Source organism: Lasioglossum baleicum, chromosome 4 (genome assembly GCF_051020765.1).
Source record: "Lasioglossum baleicum chromosome 4, iyLasBale1, whole genome shotgun sequence".
Classification (NCBI taxonomy): Eukaryota; Metazoa; Arthropoda; class Insecta; order Hymenoptera; family Halictidae; genus Lasioglossum; species Lasioglossum baleicum.
This window is the reverse complement of record NC_134932.1, coordinates 16,019,960-16,026,157: the sequence shown is the minus strand read 5'-3', so window position 1 is coordinate 16,026,157 and position 6,198 is coordinate 16,019,960. Positions and strand designations below refer to the sequence as shown.

At 31.8% G+C, this 6,198-nt stretch overlaps 1 non-coding gene across 1 annotated transcript; it reads right to left on the bottom strand.

The window, feature by feature from the left end:
• Window positions 1-5,992: 5,992 nt before the first annotated feature.
• Trnav-uac (transfer RNA valine (anticodon UAC)) lies at window positions 5,993-6,065 on the bottom strand. Its single transcript has one exon. It is a non-coding gene; the product is annotated as a tRNA-Val (tRNA).
• Between the last annotated feature and the right edge of the window lie 133 nt (window positions 6,066-6,198).

The window sequence follows — 6,198 nt, the reverse complement described above, 5'->3', positions numbered from 1 at the left end:
AACTTCATGTCGCGGCCGCGATGTACAGTGTCGTAGATGTAAATCGGGAAAAGTCATTGTACACGGAAAAACAGTTGAAATTTCAGGAAAATCTCAATACAGTTTTATTGGACAGTCGAAGCGATTGGAGTATCGCCGATCTTCGGTCGTATTGTACAGAGGGTTTGTGTGCAGGTGGGAGAAAATTTAAGGGGCGGTTTTCCATGGCAACATAAGACGAAAATGAAGAATGAAAAATTGTGAATTCAACTTTGTTTTTCAGTTATTAACCCCTTGCCCTATGATTTATTTTACGGTTTCAGTGATTAAACCTCTTTTTTTAGATCGGAATTTCCTAAAAAAGGAGAAAACTTATATCTATTGTATACCTGTTCTCCAATAGCTGTACATTAACAGAACCAAAATAGAATTTTATTGCGGTTATAGGAAATTTTAGTGACATACATTTTTCTTAGAATCTGTTCAGAATATTCATCACGAGTCTGACTTGATATTGTAAGACTCGAGATTATTATAATTCTTTGAGAGAGAGAAATGAACAAAACAATTATGTTTGTAATACACGTGTAAAACTGTTTCTTTATGAACTGCCTTACGTGAATTGCAAGGGGTTGATACAATTACGAATATCCCTGAAACGGGACAATTCGACCAACAGAGGTGTAGGCGCTACGTACGTCATAGAGGCTCACGTCACGTATCATCAGAATAGTCACGTATCAAGTGACAAATACATTTTATGTGCATTTCTCTTCCACTCGTTACATTGTGCAAAATTGTCTTCGATAAAAATAAATAATATGGTACTGGAAGTCTCGAGCTACGAAATACGTGATCAAGTTTATTCTTGTACTATCGTTTTAACACTAGAACGACCGAGCACTAAACAAGATTAGCATACATTGGCTTATAATTAAACAGCGGATCCTTATGCAAAATAAAAATTTGCTACTTGAATTGCAACAAACTGGAATTAAATAGGTTGAAAATAATATAACAGTATTTTTAAATTCTTCTAATATTCTTACCGCTTTAAATTACACCTACCCATTTTTGTTATAGATGCATAAAATCCGCTGTCTACTTATAATAATGACAAAATTGCATCTATTCAGACTTCGTACTAGTTTTGTTTAAATATGTGCTTCAGTAGAGAAGTTCACTAAAAAAATTTCTTAGAAAAACATATTTATAATTTTAATATTATTTCTAAAAGAATAAATCAGAAGTAAGTCATTTTAACTCATCCGGTAGTTCTAGTGTTAAACAAAATTATCACAGTATCCATGATTTTTCGCAAATCAGAAAAGTATTCGAATACTTTTTGCGCTCACTGTTGATAAAGTTCTTGAAGGTGCAGTCGTGGATCGTGAACTTACTGAGAAATTACTGCGGTAAATGTTAGCGAATTGACATATGGTTCTCTCACACGGTGCGGTCAGTGAAATTACTGTTATGAAAGACAGTCGTAATAACCAACACCGACAATGAATATTTGATTCATTATTGCATAAAAATCAATGATGGTCATCAGTTAAGGATATGCATTATGCATCCACTGATCTTCGGTTCACGTTACATATTCGCATGTCTATGTTTTCAAATATAGTGAATTGTGTTATCAGTTATCAAATCGATAGAGCACTACAATGTAATTATATTTAACGTAGAAGACTTTAGAAAATTTATAATGTTTCTATTCCATTATTTACGTTCTAAAAAAATAGATCGAGTTCTGAATAATATCTTTGATATTACGAATTGTTTTTAATTTTTATATCGAAGATGAAAACAGTGAAAAGATAGTTAACAGGGTTAATATTATAACTACTTACACGATCTTGATGCATTTATAGCAAAATTAAGTAGATTAAATTCAAAATTGTTGGAAAATTTAAAAAATTGAAGATTTCAATATACATGTATTGTATATGATTTCTCCTATATTAAAATCATTAAGGGAAGAAATAACATTCATTTTAGTTTCTATTTCTCGCAATCGATGCAGAGAATTTTTATTTTGCATAAAGATCCGCAGTGTAATTATAAGCTTCTTGTCTATGTATATGATGCAATATTATTATCAGATGTCCACACGCATTCGTAATCCTTTTACAAGTTTTAATCTCAAGTTTAATCACTTGAGTACATTGTTACAAGAGATTGTATTATGTTAATTAAGAATAAATGAGATAAGCATCGCGTCGAATGCAGTTTACATTATTTCAGCACTTCATATATTTCATCATTATTTATTGTTATTTATTATTACTACACTCCGATGTAGTAACAACTTGTTGAGATAGGATGCAGTAATAACAAGGTTTATACTAACATTTTTACTATACTTTATTATCATTTATTGGTGTACTAGTTAATTATTTACAAACATGAAAACAACATTCTACTCCCCGTCACGTTCTATGCTTTTACTCCACCTCACAAGTAGTTAATAAATCTGCAATATGGTGGCTGGTTTTGAATTGAACACAAAATTACAAACAATTAATTGTTCGAGCTACGAATTTATTTGTATACCTAATTATTATATTTATAAATATAAATAGTTGCACATCATTATGCCAAATAAATTTTTTTCACCTGATTTGCAACAAACTGGAGTGACATAGAAAGTTTTCTTTCTTAATATGTTTAATAGATTGACAATAATATAACAGTATTTCTAAATTCTTCTTATGTTTTTACTGTTGTAAATGACACCTACTCATTTTTGTCATAAATGCATAAAATCCGCTGTCTATACATGAATCTGTAAACAGGTTACTTCGTGTAAATCCCTGTAATCTATTGATTACTGTATACATGACCCTTACACTTTAACTTTCAACCAACAAATTTAGAAATGTGATGATTGCATTAAATAGTTCTATTAAAGAATTCATATGAAATCCGATACTATTTTTGAAAAACATTAAGACTGGAAAAGAAGGTTAAAACGCGAGAGGAATTGGTAAACAGAAAAAATTAATTTTAACTGCGTCGGATCGACTCCGCTTGGGGGAAAGCAAGCAGTCTGCACTTGATAGGTCGAAGGATCTGCAGATCCTGAAGCACATCCTCGACGTGGCAGGAGCAGAAAATCGCGTTGAAGTGGCAACGGTCGGGCTAATGGCTCGGAGACGATATTTTGTTAAACAAGGAAACCTTTTATCCCCCACACCGTTTCTTGCGCGGCCGTTCGACGACAGGGACGGCTCCGTTTCAAGAGAACTCGGATTGCGTTCCCTTTCGACGTTGCGTGTATTGTACGCTTTATCCAGTGAAATGGGTCCCGTGAAATGTGTTTGCCCAAATCTTATTTGTTCGTAAATGCCGATTAACAATATTCATATCGTAACCACTAAAATATGTTTATTTAAAAGTACATAATTATTTCTAGACTGCGGATCTCTATGCATTTATGACTTCAAAAAATTTTCAACAAATCCTAAAATATACAACTCCACAGAATTTAATACGATTTTTATCTATTTCAGATCTATAAAGGCTGCTACCACTGAAAATAAGATTTTATTCGTTCCCACTTTCTTGGCCTGTACACAACCTTTAACAAATTCCTAATGACAATTAAGATGAATGTGTTAGCAATATTGTCGCATAAAGTCAAATGTATTGTATTGTACAGCTTAGAGAAATTATTTTCAAAATTTTTGTGAAAGATCTGAACTGTTTAAGGCACCATTAAAAAATGTTCATGTCATATCAAACAAATGTCAACATTAAAAATACATATTACTTCGAGAAAATAAAATAGTTCAACAATTAAGCAATAATTTCAGAATTTCCAAAAGTTTTGTATTAGGTATACATCGTTATAAGAACATCTTAATAGATTTACGTGAATTGTGTTAATTATCTTATCAACATGTTTATTCGTTGTAAGTATGTCAGAAAAGTATAATGCAATCACGAACCAAAAATGTGTTGCAGAATATTGTATATTCTTATTGTAAATCACTAATGATTTATAAATGTTTAATATCTGGAAACAAAAAAAATTTATGATTTCCAAAAGTCTCTATTAATTTTAAACTGTTTACGTTCTCATTTATAATACATTTAAAGATATTTTATACTGTGAAGTAAAAGTATGTCTCACAATTTTATATGTATACATGATATGCGGATGTTCATGTAATTTTCAATTTTTGCAGACAAATTTTAAGAAAAAGTCTATTAAAATAGAATATTATTTCCAATGGTAGTAGCTACCCTTTTTTCAAAACTTTCAGAAGCCATAAATGCATAAAGATCCGCAGTCTAGTGATAAGGCTATATTATATTTGACTATACATATGTTTATTCTCATGCTTACACGTTCAATGCGTCCAATGAAGACGTAACACAAAATATAATAATACAAAATAATACCAAAGGAAGAGCATGCTGATAAATAAAATGTGAAAGATATGAATCGTTAAGAAGACTATGGTAAAAGTAATAATAGACCGCGAATGACGTCAAAATGTCACCAATCTGCACATCGTATGTCGCTGGATCTACTGAAAAAAAAGAAGGGACAAGATAAAAGCGGCCCTGTACTGTCACTTTGGTTTTCTTGTCACCAGAAGAGAATGAGTTGGAAGTGTGAATCGTCGACCACCACGACAAGATACCACCTGTCTCTTCTCACGGTTCGCCCACGCATACATATAACACCGTTCTCGCGAATTCCTTCGGTTTCCCCTCCCCCTGAATCGCTTCTTGCTTTCAGCCTTTCCAGGATGCGAATCAATGTGGCTTGCGTAACTATCCGAGAAACGCGCGCCGCTTTTCTCCTCGGTAAATCTCCAGTGATAAATTAAGTCGCTTTTACAACAAAGTTTGGTGCAAACATAATTGCGCTTGTTCAAGTGAAAACTTCTTTAAGCGTGCCGGGTACACAATTTTTGCAGGACAGTGAATGGATCTGATTCGTCACGCTCCGAGGTGAAACGCTATTCGGGTTAACTCGTGGGAGCTGTTTAGAATTTAGAATACCAAAGAATAATTGAGAATGATATTCAAGTTATACCAGAGTATTTAAGGACGAAATCGCAAATCCAACAAATTTACTTTTGATCAATTTTATATATCCTACTTTGTAAGATAGTCGTATCATCGATATAAACATTTTTATATTGAATTTAAAGCTTACTACATTCTAAACTTCATTTCTATTTAATTCAATATGTAAATGGTTCTTTATAAATATAATCTTCAAACACTGCAAATGTAAATTATTATTATGAACCAATTTAGTTTATCCATTTCATTAAAGCGTCTAATACTTTATAAGAGCATAAACTATTCGTTTGTTCTACTCTCGCGATTGTTTAAACTGGCACTACATTAAAATGATTAATAACTTGGTAACAGCAAGCCTATTGTGACATCTAGACTCTGAATCGTTATGCAAAATAAAAAGTTTTAATATTGTGTCAATATTGCAAGACACAGTAGGTAAATATAAATTTAGATTTTTCACTAATAATTTTAATGTACTGAAAATAATGTATTAATCCTTAGCTCTCGAATGTTGACTCGGAGTCACCAAAAATGTCTGTTACCAGTATTCAAAATATTATTTACATTATTAAATATGTTGTTATCTAATCAATTACTAAACATTAAAGTAATGTATGAGAATAGAATTATTCTAGGTCGAAAGAAATATTTAATTGTCGAGTTAATATATCTTCGAGTGCAAAGAGTTACTTTTTGGATCGCATCTACTCATTTTTGTCACGAATGCATAAAATTCGGAGTCAAATCATTATGTACAAACATAAATATTTTAGACAATTCTAATATAAAAATATGAACCGAGTCTGGTGTTAATAAAATCTGAACTAAATTAATTGCATATAATACAATTGAGAAACTCTAAAAATATAGAATATTTATTCATACATTACAATTACCATGCATAGATTACTATTAACAGAAAAATGAATATTAAAATGATAAAAGAAAATAGCAAAAATAAACATGGTTCCGGCCGGGATCGAACTGGCGACCTTCTGCGTGTAAAGCAGACGTGATAACCGCTACACCACGGAACCACTTGGTGAATGTCCTCTATATTATAGAAGAAGTTCTGTAGCGGCCATGTTTCTTCTATTGATACAAAATGTTTAACAAATTCCTGGCCAAGAACAGCGATTTATTGCAATGTTACGGTAAAATTCTGAGTAA